Here is a 15,575-nt window from a genome sequence, read left to right on the forward strand (position 1 = left end):
TCCTGCATTCTTTACATCTGAAACTTGTGTGCACTTGGCTTAGCGTTGGGGGTAGAGACAGTGCAGGCTGGAGTCCTTTACAAGGAAGTATTCTGTGGGCCCGTGCAGATACGGTGACATTTTACAGTAGTATGAGGCATATCATAGTGGTTTAAATAGGCTGTCCACTGTGGGATACTTTTTATTCTACATTGCTATCAGTAAGTAATATTTAATAACTTGTTACAGCCTTTTCAGTGGTGCCTCCTCATTAAAAAAAAAATTGAGTATACTATTGTATTTGTCAGTTGTAACATTTCATAAGTAGTTAAAAAATTAAATGCTCATGCATTTTCAGTGTTCTTTATGTTACTTATTTCGGTGTTTTAAATGAGACACAAAAATGTAGAAACACTGAGAGCAAAGTTGAAGCTACCATTTGAAAATACTTTTGGGGTAATGGTTTTGTTCTGTTAGTATGCACAAGTGCTGCATAACTTGCATCTAATAATAGTGTGTTTTCTTAAACAGATGACTCTCCAGTTGCGTTGACCTTGCCTTGTGTAGTAGGACCTTGCTGTCTGCTGTTTCAGACAATGCTCTGATGTGAGATCTCTCCTCCCACAGTATTTTTCTCTGTCTGTGCTACAGCATACAGCAAGAATGCTGCTGCAGTGATCTTTGGTATTTGAGGTTTTTGTTACACTGCATCTTCTTTCAAACATTTTCATAATGCATTCCTTTACTCCAAGTACAAAACTCTGTTGCTTGGATTAGGTTAATTTCTTTCTGTAGTGGTACAAATACCTTTCAGCAGTGTTTTGGGGAAAACCAACTTGGTTTCCCTTTGGAATTTACCAAGATAAAAAGGGATCATACCAGACCAGCTACTGCTTTGTGCACTACAAACAAAAAGTTCACATCAAAGAACAACCTGTAGATTTCTTCTCAAGAAACTTTCTTGATGTGAATGTCTCCTTTTTAATTCCTTTAGGGTTTTGAATTTTTAGCTATGTACCAAGTTGCGAGGGAAAAAGAAAACCCATGCTGTAATATCCGGGCTGGTTTGAATTTTGAAGATGGTATTCTGCTTCTATTCTAATTCTATGTAATTTTCATACTCCGACATTTTTCAAAGATGTATTTTCAACCAGTTAGCTATTGTTCAATGTCGACAAGTATGTTAAAATGCATTTATATCAAATTGTTGCCCACTGGTGGGCAATTTCTAATAATTTGTTAGTATTTTTCTAACTTTTTCTAGAAAGTCACACTTCCAGTGACTTCCAAGTGTGTCACATGTTCTGTGAGTACATGCATTGTTTCTACTGAAAGCAGAGGGGAAATAACCTCACTGCAGTTATTTCTTGTGAAAGCTTTTAAGTTTCTCATCACTCAGTATGCACCCATTTTGGTTCAGCAGATTTATGGGAAGCAGTAAACATAGAGAATATCTCTGCAAGGCTGGAAGCCCGTGGATTTCTGGCTGCAGGAGGGGCTGGCAAACAGGCTGAGTCCTTGCTTGGTTCTGGAGTTCGCATTCACTCCTTAGCTGTGCCACAGCCTATGGTTTTGTAACATATTCAGTGGCAGTGGTGTCAAAGAAGACCAGGCAGATAATACTTCTTGAAATCTTTTCTGTTATGGTACTTCCGCATTTTTTAGGTGAAGAATATTTCTTAATATGTCTCCTTTAGAGCCCTTGAAGATTTTCAGTGTAGCATGAATAGTCTCTTGTTTGCATTTTTACCTACAAACAACATACAGAAAGGAAAGAATCTTGCATAATTACCTTTGTTTTGTTATGATTGCACCTTTTTTGTGCTTTTCTTGATATTCAATTTATGGCATAGACCACAAAAATAGAAACAATAAAATCAGACAGTTGGATGCCTGCTGGAAATATTTTTGTCTTAAGAGCCACCCAGAATGTTGCTGTCATTATTTGACTATTCATGTCTTCTCATTCTGTGCTTTTATTCAGAAAAGTATAAGCAAGAAGTTCAACTTCAGCGGTGGTGTTCACTCAGTAGACTTAGAAATGAAATAGGGAGAAACAACAACATAAAAATATATAGTTTCATATGTGTGTCATTTACTACAACTTCCTTGACAATACCACTTAGAGGCATTGCTTAAATCATTAGCCTGGGTAATTTAGGTACAATTATAGGGTTTTTTAATTTTGGGTTTTTTTTGTTGGATGGATTTAGAAAGTAGCTATCAGTATTCCATCATCTCGTGAAATTATATTAGCTTAGGCCAAGTCTGTTGGGTGCTGTTGTTTTTATTGTGGTACTTGTTATGCTTTTGTCCCCCTAGTTAAAACAGATTTCAGAGACTGTAGGACTGCAATACGTGGTTAGAGTAACTTGCAGTATGAAACAGAATTGTTTATTAATTCTTTAATTTTTTTTAGATATGTCAGGTTGAAGAAGGTACTTTTATCTACCTAAGCCAAACTAGCCTTCTTGCTACCTAAGCAGAAAACATTTGTAGATGAAAGTCTAAAGCTGACTATTTCTCATTTCCCATTCTCACCTAACTTTTCTAAAAGAAAATAAAAGTTAAATGTATACGTATTACCCTGGTGTAGGAATGCTGTGATCATTAAAAATCTAGCTTTAGCAGCTAGTTTAATTGTGGAGGAAGAGTATAATATTAATACTGTTCATTCTTGTTTGTGTTAAGCAGATATTGTCAACTACCAATCTATTTGTGCAGATTAAATTTGTTCATATATAGTTATGAAAACATTTTGGATTTGCAATAAAGAAAGAATATTCTTGTAAAAAGTTAGTTTAGGCCCGTGACTAAGAAGGCATTTACGAGTCTCTTAAATTATTCAATGCCTTTTTTTTGTTCTTAGTGGTCAGCTGAATTTTTTTCTTGTTCCAGCAAATTCTGAGCTATGGCAAATGTTTTTTGCTGGATCCCTGTGTCACTCACTATGAACACTTCTTGGAAGAATGTTTTGCTTGCTCTGGTTATGTTCCTGCAGCAAGTTCTGGAACTCTGTCTTAAAACTTCTTATTTCTTTGTAGTAGGAGATGTAAGGACTTCAGGGATTATTGGAGTTTACACAACAAGGGATCAGGGAAAATAGAGTCTTGTTTAAAATTGTGTAGTTTCATTTGTATAAAGCAATATGAATACCTTGAAAGTCAGCAACATTTTGGATTTTAAATGGTCCTTCTGCTTTACCAAGACGAGGAAATACTAAAATTTTAAATTAACTTTGGGGAAAATAATGGGGTAATTTATGATATTAATAAATGGATAATATCTACAATTGAGATGTATTTTCACTGTTTTGTCTTGTCATTCTGATCCATTCTGGGGACATACCAGCAAACTGATTTTATTATGAAAAATGTGTTGTCAGCACCATTTACAGCATCAAATTCCAAAATCTCATTTCCCTTCACGGAACCTTCCTTTTTGTCTTAGAATTATTAAATGATTATTGTTCTCATTTGCATTTTGTTTTTATAAATAAAGGTTCTGTTTTTAAGGTTCAGATTATGAATAGTTATATTACTAGTACAACTAGTAATTATATAATAGTACAACTAGGGCTTCTGGAAAAACAGTGCCTCTCTGAGTACATGACTGTAAGAATTGGCAATTCTGGGAATCCCCTTCAGAAATTAATTCTGTATACTTTGTGAACTGTGATTCTAGATTTGCAAGCCAGGTTCAGTAGTGGTGTGTAGAAATAAACAGTTCCCTAGACAGCAGGCTATAAAACAGGTCAGTGTTAAAATATGCAGTAACATCTTTCAAATGTCTGTTTAGTATTAGACTACTATGCCTGCCTGAATTCTCTTTCAGGATTCAGATAATAACATTTGTTTGGAGTTTTGTTACCTGATAGGTGTAGCAATGTTAGAGATTCACAGACAGTAATGAGTTTTCTGGAGATCTTCACTTCCATCCTTCCAGAAGAGGCAAGTTTTTGTATTCTCTTAAAATTTGTGAATATCATTCTACTTTGCCCAAAGCTTAACCTCATGTTGATGTCATCCCCTCATTTTGTTACACATACTCTTTATTCAGTTACGCAAGTTGATAATGAAAATGTTTATCCTTAACAGTCAGTTATCTTGTTGGCTTGGTACAGAAAGCTGGTTTTCAGGCTAAAATTTCTGATTTTAGCCTCAAAAGATACTGTACCACAGTTACAACAGTACATCATAGTATTATCCTTTATAACAGCTTCAGTGCACCCTTGAACTTCATTTCAACTGTGGTGCTTTACAGAATGCTGCATAGAATTGACTTAGGAGTTAGTGGGAGAGCTGTAAAAATATTTGAGGAAGGTGTGTGCACAGATTTAAAGCAAAGAAAATTGTTTGGTATGACAGCATTGGAGCTCTGAGGTTGCTATTGAGAAGAATGGAAAGCCCTGAACAAAAGAAAAAAAAAGAAAAAAGAACAAAAACCAACCTTCACTTTCTTGTTCTTGCTGGAATTTGCATTTTGCAAAACTCTCCCATACATTTTCTGTGCATTTGAGTCAAAGAAATCAGTGGATAATTTAAAAAAAAAAGCCTTTGTGTCCTGGTTTTCCTGCCTTAGCCATTTTGCTTACAATAAAGCTCTATTCTGTGAGCAACCATATGCATCCCAATAAAGGTTTTAAAGTTTGAATTGAGACAGAGACTGTCTCAGCTTTTGGCCAGCAAATGCAAAGAAAGTTGGCCATGTTCCCTCTATTTGCCAGAAAAGCATGAAAGCTGGGGCCCCTCCTCTGTCAGACAGAAAGGGAAGCTCTGATCTTTCTGCATACAGATTTTTGGAAGTATTGAGTCCTTGACATATTATTGGTATGACTTGTCTGTCTCTTGCTTGCTTGATGTGACCCAAAACCCCCAAGAAAAGATCTCTTATCTACAGTGAACTTATATAGATTAACCTGGGCTTTTTTCTCTGATTATCTGTTTGGTTGTACTTTTTTTCCTTTCTATTCCTTTCCTCTTTAATTCCATGTCTACAGAATTAGGTTCTCTGCATGTGGCTTGTCTCTCATGCTACTAAATCTAAAGACCTAATTGCTTACTTTTTCAATATTTGATGTACATATGAGTGTGTAATTAAAAAAGCACAGATACTGTACTATTTATTGCATGTTTGTGTGTAGGCATTTCTAGTACTTGGTGTTCTTGTATTCAGGGCTTTAAAACTTCCAGTATTCAGATAATCTGACAATCCCTTGAATGATGTATGACTGTATAAAACAAGAATATTAAGTTATGAAGGAGATTGTCCATAAAATTTAGACTTATTTTTAATGTGTTCTGTTATGGTTCAAGAATATCTTATTAATTATTGTCAAATATTTGAACTTAAAATATTAAAAGTCAGAATACGGGGTTTAGAATTAGTACATAATAATATCTCTTGCACATTCTTTTTACCATAACTGTAACTAAGATTATGTAAATGTTGCTGTGTAATTTTTTTCTGGTGAGTGAATCATGGAAACTAAGCAAGTACTTTGGTTTTTATGGTTATTATAAGCAGTAATTATGCACACCTGGATTATGTACAGCTATTATTAAGTTATATAAACAATGTACACCCAAACTGCTTGCTTTATGTCTATAGTTATGACATGTATGTAGTGGGTACAATTTTTATTTTTCAGAGAGGTAGCATGTAAGATTAGAAGTGCTGAAATGCATGCATTGTATTTTCAAAAATACGTTCAAATGTGGTAGTGCTACTACCCTTGTTACTTCCATAGCTGTTTCTGCTTTTATAAAAGCATTAGAACACTTAAATAAAACCAACCAGCATTAATGAGCAAGTAATACACCAGAAAACTACACAGAATCGTTGAATACTTCAGTGTGAGGAGTGTGCTGTTTCTAATTTAATTTGTTCTTAGATTACTCTCATGAAGTGTTTGAAGTTTGTCAAATACTTTGTGAGGCCTGAGGTAGATTTTGTGTTTGAAGGTAGAGCTTGCCTTTCCTAAACTAAATTCAATTCTACTGTTTGTTTTTTTTTTTTTCTTAAAGGTAGGTAAAAAGGGAAAGCAGATAGTTTTGGAAATCAATAAGAAGCTTTCTGGAGTACAGTGGGTCTGAGTGTGACAGACAGTTTAGTCCACACTAAATTAACAGGAGCAGATCTATAAGGCGGTACTTACAAGATTGCAAGATAAGCTCATAATAAAATAAAAGGACTACTGATAAAAAAATTAAAGAATCAAGAAAAAAATTGGTCTAGAACTTGAAGGAAAGGATGGAAATTAAAAATATCTACAGGAGCAGGTAACTGTTTTGAGGTGTGGCAGTAGCATGCCTAAGAAGACAGATGAACAATATTTAATTTGAAATCTCAAAGGACAGGTTAGTCTGCATTCATTTACGTATGCTGGTTTTATATGCCCTTTCTGCAGAGGTCGTCTACTGTTATCCATGAACTTTATTCTGGATGTACAGGTACTATATCTTTATACCTCATCTCCACATTTCTCATGTAACATTGTGAGAAATTGACTTTTCCTTGTTGGCTTTATATCAATCGCAAAGTACCAGAGAGGAAGCAATACCATCCACATTAGAACTGTTAGGATTAAACAAAGATCTCCATACAGTAGGCAGGATATTGATTGGGAAAAGGGAGAGCTACAGTCTGCCTGTTGCACTTTGTGAGTGCTGGAACAGATGGTTCCCTCACTGAGCTACCATTTGTAAACACTTTCTCTTCATGTCATCCATGAACTTGACCAGTTGTGGCAAGTCACTGATAGGCATCACCTTGCAAACTGTCTTGAAGGAGGTTTTTGTTTTGCACTGTTTTGAAACATGACATAGGTTTTTGTTGCAAGCAGAGCACTGTTGCCAGCATCAGCCGTTGTTTTGTTCAGAGCTGTGTAGACTGCGCAGACCATTATTTTTCCTTTCTGCTTTGCCTCCCTTCAGGGATCTTTTCTCGTGCCAGTTATTACTTCATAACACACTCAGCTGCCTGGTGGGGTCAACCCTGGTTTGAACGGTCTGTCCTGCAGGTGAGCCTCCTCCTGCACTGGTCTGCAGGGTTTTCCCCTCAGCGGGATGAAGTCACTGTTGTCATCTTGCCCAAGAGAAGTCTGATTACAAGGCCTTGGACTGCTCCTTATCTTTCAGTTTGCTGCTTCAGTACTGGCCTGATAGTGTTTGATTCAGCATTTCAGAGTAGCCTCCTCATCCCTGCTCTTGGCGACATTGAAAAGTCCGTATTCATACTGCTGCTCGAGTGTTACTTAATAATTAATTTCCCTCAACTTCTTTTTTATCATTTGTGGTTGTGCCTGATGGCGAGACCAATGACCTCTTGTGCTGGGGAGTTGCAGAAGGAGTCAGTGGGAGAACAGGCCCAGAGCTGAGACTCTGCTGCAGTCCACCTAGGTCAAGAAAGGCACCAGTGTGTGAGCTGGGTCCTGATTCTGATCTTACAAATCTGATCAAATGGTCAAGCACAGCAGAGAGCAGGGCCTGAGCCCAGAAATGTCAACAACAGCTCAGCCAGAACTAGGGAAGTCCTGAGCTGAAATGGCTCCTGGGCCTGCTGTGGGGGCTGCAGGTGGGGCTGCTGGTGGCGTTTGAGGACTTGGTGTTCTCAGAGCCCTGACAGTGCCTCTGATAAATACCCACATGGATCCTGTCCTGGGGTAGCATCATGGAACGCTGTGCTGATTGTAGCATTGGTTCGTTGTTATCATGCCCAAGTATGTTACAGAAGCAGTGTGGTTTGATCTTAAACTGTTACAGCAGAAATAACCTTGAGCGTTTCAACATGCGTCTGCTGGCTTGTTATCTTTTACAGTCCTTTTGTGGTTGTGTTCTTTGCTTGTTTAATTGTGGCACCAGCTGCTTCCTCTATGGTGCTGTCCCTTCTCTGCTCAAGTTTAGAGCATTGATCAGGCATGTGTGCACACCTCCTCCCTTCTAGGACCTTTTTGACCTAAATACAAGAAGTAGAGTTGTATTGAGTTAATGTGTTAGCAGCTGGGCTGCACAATCAAATAGATGCAAACAAATCTTTCTGCTTGACTGAGAAAGTATATATGTAACACCCATTTTTACGTAATATGTTATTACAGAGGCATATTAATATAAGAATGTATCCTAGGGTAAAAGAACCAAGATGATTTCTTAGCAACACTTTCAGATTTTAATGAAACTGTTTTGTTTGGATACTAGCAGACTCTCTGGCACATATTGCCAGTTAAGTCAAAACAGAAAAAAGGTGTTCTGGAGAAGGAAGTGTCATTTTCCAAATTATGACTGCAGTTTTTAGCCTGGTTTCTTAGGGAAATGACTCTGTAAAGGCACACTGCGTGTCTGTACATATTTTCTTCCAACTTTTAACTTGGCCTGTAGCATCTGGGTTTATTACAAAGTGCAGGTCTTGAAAATGCTAGACTCAATAAATTTCATGCAGATGTTGCTCAGATATACAAGTTCTGTAAATCATTTTGGCTGTGAAGAAGTTGCACATTAGTTGAGGGTCCATATAGGAGAAAGTCCTTAGTAATACTAATACCTCAGCTTTAAGAAAAACTTTAGTTGGAAGTGGTGTCAGAGTTATTTGAAATTCATTACTTCTAGGAGTAACTAAGGTATATAATGCTTGATTATCGTGCATTCTCTTCTTTTAGATTGTACCTTAAGCTACTCTACGTGAAACTTAAATGTCTTCTGAGATACTTGTCCATTGATTTTACCAACAACTTCATTGGGTTAAAATTCCATTTATTCAGCTGAAAGTACCAGAACTTTTAAGAAATGTAAGAAGCTTTGAACAAGTGATTGTGTTAGATAATATAGAATTAGCTTTTACCACACATTCTTATCCTAATTAACTGTGGTGTGCGGACTGCAGTAGACTAAAATCTGGCCTAAAGCTCCATCTCATCAAGGGAGCAGATTTTCATGTGTAGCATTCTATATTCTTACTATTCTTGAAGCAAGGAGCTTGACTGTACTACCCGTGAGTGATCTATTTTATGAAGACTGAACTTAAATTGAATACTTGGTGGAAGTTGTCTTTTTATCCTAAAATAATGGGTGAAGTACAAATGCACATTTATAAGCCACATACTGTAAGTACAAGTAGTCAGAAATACTTAATAGACTGCTTTCTTAAAGTGACTGAAAGATAACCAGGAAAAGCAAATAAATATCTCCTCTGCAAGGATGTAGGTATTCATTACAATGATTTTAAAGGTTCTCAAATGAAAGATCATCTAAATATGTCACAATCATTAATGAAGACATTCGATGTTAATCTTCAGGCATGTTTCTCCTTCAGATAGGTTAAGTTGTTAAAGAAATGCAACTGGAGCTTGAGGAACATGGAATTTGTTGTGTATTTTTTGTGTTTGACTCCGTTTATCTTGGAAGATGTGACAGTATATTATAAAAGAAAATTTGTAATTTTGATTGTGGGTATATTTCTGTCCTATTTATTTATTGAGATGGAATAAATAGTATTCATAATTTGAATTACAATGAGGCCTACAGGGGTTTTAAAGTATTAAAGCATTTAATTTAAAATGATCACTGAAGGGGTCTTTCCCAACATAATCAATTTTATCTGAGCATAATGAACATCTTGCAACATTCTGAAAACATAATTTGCAGTTGTGTGGTGACTTGCTGCTTGCACATTTAATTTTAGCAAGAGCCAACATCTTAGAGGTTGCTTCATGGCTTGACTTAGATGTCAGGGCAGGCTTTCTCCCAGAGAATGATGTGACTGATAAAACCACTGTAGGAAAAAAATTAATTTAGTCTTGATTTGCTAAGCAAATGTTATTTGCTGTATTTGAGTAGTGCTGTTTTCAGTGTCACAGTGCTTAATATCTGGAAATATTAGAACAGTAATGGTCATACAGAAATTGTTTCATGTATTTTGAGCGCTGCTGAATCAATAGTCTTCTGAAAATTCCACATTTTTAAAGAAGATAATTAATTACAATCTGAGCAAACAGGTTGTTTGCTGTTGCCTTGTTTTGCTCTTACCCTGTTTTTTACTCTTATATTCTCTCTTAGGCATGATAATATGCACAGGACATTGCAGATGTTCAAAAGAGAAAGAATAAGAGGTTAAATATTAGGATTCCTGAATGAATGGCATGAATAGATCAAGTGGTATACAGAGAAAATCTGTTTTGAGAAAGGGGAATTGTGCAATAATTTAATAATGTTTTCAGCATTTGAAATATTTTTCTTTGCTTTAACTACAGTGTAAATGTATAAGTTGACAAATGACTGATCTTTTGTTCTCCAACAGATTAGCATTTAATTTTTATTTGAAACATATAGCAGGGTTTCAGACTCAATCTTCTTGTAGTTATGACTGCTGAGCAGTAAAAGTTATTCCTTAAGTCATGTTTTAAATAGGACTACTGTGGCTTAACATACTGTGAGTAAAAGTCTTAGCTTGGGTTTACAGAAGATAAACTGTAGTGATATATGTGCCTTTAACATACCCTCAGACATTTTAGCCTCAGATATATTTTTATTACAGGTTTGTTCTGTTCTCACCAATGTGGCTTGAATTACAGCTAATACAGGACTGCAAGAGAGAGGGAAATGAGGGAAAACTTGGGTGCTCACACGAGAAAAATGCTGTAAGGAAGAACAAACAAGACTCGGAAACTCAAGAGTTCTTGTTGCTTATTGTGTCACACCTGGATTGGAGTAATTTTAAAACTTCAGTGGGGTGACAGGTTCTTATGACAAAGTGCAGTTGCTGTTTATTGAAATATGTCAGTGTGGCACATTAAGTCCCTTGAAGGCATGGTTTCATATTGGGTACAAATGCTAGTGAGCTCACATGGGAAGACTACTATCAGTGACTATTAAGCAGAACTAGATGAGAAGAAGGATTGCCAGGGCTAGAGATTCCTGCTGGACATGGAGTTTTGCTTTGTGATGTGAACCTCTCTGGTACTGCTTTAGGAAAAGGAGAATGAGAGTTAATGGTGTTTGCATATTTGGTAAACGGTTCTTTACCTAAAGGCTGAGCTGTCACTGTGTTACCAGTGTCCAGGCAAGTAAACCTGCTGCTGTAGAAAGTGATGTGCTGGTTTCTATCAGTGCTGAAGTGTGGATCTCAGTGCAGGGGGTGAAACTTTGCTGGGAGGCATAGGTGGTACTCCAGGCAGGGTGTGGAGTGTGGCTGGCATGCTGTGATATCTGAACCCTGAACCTGAAAGGGTCAGCCTGCTCTAGGGCTTGGCCAATGGCTGGCTGACCTCTGAAAGCTTGGAGCAGCTGACTCAGACAAATGGTATCCTCTGGTTAAGGCAGCATCTCCAAAAGCATTTTTTACAGGTGTGGTAGGAAGAGACTGGGATCAGAGCATGAAACACCCAGTTCTGTCACTAGTGTGCCATTGTGAATCTGTGATTGGATGTTTTTTACAAGTGAAGGCCAGCAAGCTGTTTCTTACTTACTTTCCCTTTGCATCTAAGAACTCATTTGGCTTTCTGTAATTTTTCCTGCTCATGTACTTCGTTTGTTTGTACTAATAGCTCTTTGAAGAGAGTTTGATTAAAAACTAGGATGGCTGTGGTATGCCATGTTTACAAATTACTACTACATTAGTATGTAGTCCCAGGTTACTGCTGATTCTTTAGAGTCATCATCAGTTCATATTTCCAAGTGACAGATATTAAATGTGATAACCAAATTCTCAGCACAGCAGTGTTTGTCTGTAAGCCTTCCATTTTGTATTAAAGTACATACTATCATTTTCCCCAAATTTATTAAATGTATTTTGATGACAACAATTGTTTTCATTAATATTTTAACAGAAACACAATTTGAAATATTTAAAAAGTAATTTGAAATCCAGATGTGTTGTGCAGAAAACACTTTCAATTCTTCTTATTCACTTCCGTTTGATGGTCGTAGAGCCTTGATCAGTAGAAAAGTCTCCTGTTATTTTTCAACTGGGTGACCTTAATGAAGGGACTTACTCTGCTTTATCAACTGAGGAGAAATGGCATAATTTGACTAAAGTGAAACCATGCAAATGAAGGGGTGTGTGTGTGTAGAACTCAAGAATTTTTTAAAGGGTAAGATGAAGGGATGAATGATGGCATTAAGTTCAGGGGAACCATAAAGTTTTCAAAGGCGGACAAAGCCTTGAAATAGGATGATGGATGAATTATTTTCAAGTCTGAACCTCTAGGTGTTTCAAAGGATCTGAATGACTGATTGTTGGTACTCAAACACACACGCAATGTGTGGGCAGGGCTGTGAATATGTTTCTTGCTGTTCACTGCAGATTATGTGAATAGTTCAGTGAAGCAGAGGATAAAATCTGAATTTTGAAAAATGGTTTATCATTTCAGCTAGTACCAATCTTACTGTTTCTTACTACATCTAAGTGATGGAGCTTGCCTTATGATCTTTGATTTGTTTTGGTTTGTCTTATTTTTAATTGGAACTTGTGTTGCTTGAAGCTCTCAGATTTCTATAGTTACATGTCTATAATCCTATAGATCAATTTTTAGAATTTATTTGATGACTTATTTATGCTGTCTCAATGCAAGATGCTGCAGGTGCATTTCTACTTTGGCCTTGGATTCGCCCTTAGTCTCCACCCTGCTTTTTGCTTATGCTATCTCTGTCAATTTACAGGACTGAATTGTGAGCAGCGTCAGGTAATTCTGCCTGAAGACTCTCTTCCATTCTGGGTTAGTTTTCCCCTGGATTAGTTGATTCTTCTCCCTGCAGGAGCTCCTATTCAGGAGATATCTCATTAAGAGTGATGGGGAACAGCTATTTTGGCTAGAGCCTGCCAGTAGGTTGGCTTAAAACTCAAACATCATTTTTAATTGTGTTTATTTTTTTGCATGATTTGTGTGATTACTTTTTAAATTTTCAGATCTTAAAATAAATTCTGATGCACTAGTGCATTTGTTTTTTACGTGCTTTAAAATTTTTTTTTATTTGTCACTGTATTTCTTATTTTTCTTCTGTATAAGCATTATTTATCCTTTTCTTTTGTATAATATAGCTTATTAATTGTCAGTTATTTTCCTTTCCTTTATATTTTGTCTAATCTTTCTGAGATCTATTTACCAGTGACAAGTCTGTTACATTCTGTGCCTTGAAGACTTTTGTTTTTAATTGTACTGCACTTCGTTTTCCTGTGAGTGACTCAGTGCTTGAAAGTCTTTTTATGCATTTAAGATTGTTTTCACGTTCCTCAAAAAATTAAGAAAAGTTATTCCAGAAGTATTTGTTCAAAGATGGAGAGGATTTTTTCTGCCTTTAACGGCTGAAGTTGTGCATGTCAGGTAGAAGGGCTTGTTCGTCCAAGTGTTGATGATGGAATTACAACTTCCAGATAAGGTCACTTAGCATGAAATTCAATAACCACTAAACTGAAAGTTTATTTAAACAGCTTATTGCAGGTCAGATCTAAAGGAAATACAGACCTGATCCTGACAGTGAGATAAATGCGGTTTTGGCTTCTCTCTGTGCATCTCCTTGGCAGAAAAGGAATTCCTGTAAAGAAATGAAGAGTGGAGCTGGTATCTGGCAGAAGCTTCACATTCTCCTGATAGAGTGATGAATGATGAGGCAATTGAGAGGGTTCACCATCTGGCAGACATTTGCATAGTTTGAGACATCTAATACACAATTATGTTTAGATAAGTATTCTAGAAATTAGAAAAAAGACTCTAACTTGACAGGACATATAAATGCTGTAGTTCTTTGAGATTTTTTTGTTGTTGAAACACAGATGCTGGTGGTAAATCTGAAGCTCTGAACGATTCTCTATGCCAAATCAAATGTTGTTATAACTTGCTTCCAACTGTTCAAATAGAATTTGTGCACATCTTGAGTGATTCTTAAGAGTCTAGCTATTTCCTCCTTACTGTTTGCCCATAGTCCCCTAGGGAGAAGTGAGGTTTAGAAAATGGTGATGACATGTTGGTGCCCTGTTATTGTGATGGTATCTCCTGCTTGTTTCTGACATAAAACACTGTACTGAAAAACTAATCGTGTGCATGATACAGCATAAATTAAACAGGACTTAATAAATGTGGTTTCTTATTCTGTTTAAGAAATTGCTCTGGAACAAACTATAGCTTATCTACTAAAAAACAAAGGTCATGTTTCTTTTTTAATTGTAAATGGATAGTTCTAATATACAAAACATTTTCCTCATAAATCAGTTTTCTCCTTAAGAACTTGAACTGGGATTATAGTTGTCAAGCGTAGTTGTTGGGGTGATGTGACAAAGATGATCCACTTACTATGCCAAATTATTTTCTGTAATTTTCCAATAATCTCTCACTGATTGCTTATGTCTTAGATACTGTGTAAATAATAGTAATTTGAAATAATTAATAAAATCACTTGGTTGTTTGTGGGTGTTTTGTATGCTGAAATGTCTTTTGCTTAGGATAGATAGTTACCTTGTATACATAGCATGTAGGATGAATGTTGAAGAAATAGTTGTAAATGTCCAGTGTGGCCAGGGTAGAGGGGAGGATTGTCAGGGTTCTTGCACTTCCCTCTAGCTGTTTTGAATTACTGTCTGTCTCAGTCCAATAGCAGTTAGCCCATGGAAACCACAGTATGTGTTTAGTAATGCCATGTATCTGTTTCAGTCCCCCTTATTCTCTGCACTCATAATCCTGGCCCTACCAGGCATTCACTGAATTTCCTGTGCAGCTCCCACGGCATCATACATGCAGAACTGCATTTAGCATCACTGACAGCACCCAGCTTCTCTAAACAATCCCCATCTTCACCTTGACACCCATCCCTTACTTGCCCCTCATGCAGTTGCTACTTGTTCCCGCAGTCCAAACAGCATCCTCAAATATTTACATGAGCATCTTTTCCTTTGACAGCCTAGAATTGAAGGGCTTTCTAACTTAACCACATTGTGTGATGGTTCTGGTCCTTCATATGCCTTTTCTAAGACTAAATAATACTTAATTCAACATGCTATATTTTATTTTCACTGAAGCAGAATTCTGGCTGACTTCAGATTCAGTAATGAGTTACAGGTTAAATTGATTGTAAATTAATACAGTTTTGTAGTCTTTGATTATATTAGACGTTTTACCTAGACTGTTGTAGACTTCAGGTCCAGGTATCTGGGGATTAAGAAATCATTAAATGTTGATATTAATTGTTATTAATACTAATTAGAACCAGCTTGTACTTGAAGTCTTAAAGTGTATGCAGTCACTGTAAATGAAAAAAAAAAAGTAGACAAATTACTTTTGTGTCACATGTTTTCAGACTTAATACATTCTGAGAATGTGTGTGCTGAATGGTTGCCAGGTTGTTTATTTTAATTACTCACTTGTCATTGTTGGCTGACCTCTGCATCCACAATGATTCACTAACGCTGGATCTAATTTCTTATATTTTTACTTTCCTTTACTGATAGAAGGAGCACATTACATTTCTGACATAACTTAGGCCTTGTAAAATGAACCAGTGTCATTATTAATGGATTTCATCAGCTAATATATTGGCTTTAGAAAATGCCAGCGTGTGTTGAATACAGTGCAGGCTTTGCTGTCTACTTCATGTGCTTTTATGTTCAGATTTAAT

General features: G+C 36.5%; 1 protein-coding gene across 4 annotated transcripts in view; it reads left to right on the forward strand.

The window, feature by feature from the left end:
- The window catches only part of PLCE1 (phospholipase C epsilon 1), a 139,574-nt gene that overhangs the window by 3,606 nt on the left and 120,393 nt on the right, over positions 1–15,575 (forward strand). The window lies entirely within an intron of this gene.

This window comes from Pyrgilauda ruficollis, unplaced genomic scaffold (genome assembly GCF_017590135.1).
Source record: "Pyrgilauda ruficollis isolate IOZ18807 unplaced genomic scaffold, ASM1759013v1 scaffold15, whole genome shotgun sequence".
NCBI classification, from domain to species: Eukaryota; Metazoa; Chordata; class Aves; order Passeriformes; family Passeridae; genus Pyrgilauda; species Pyrgilauda ruficollis.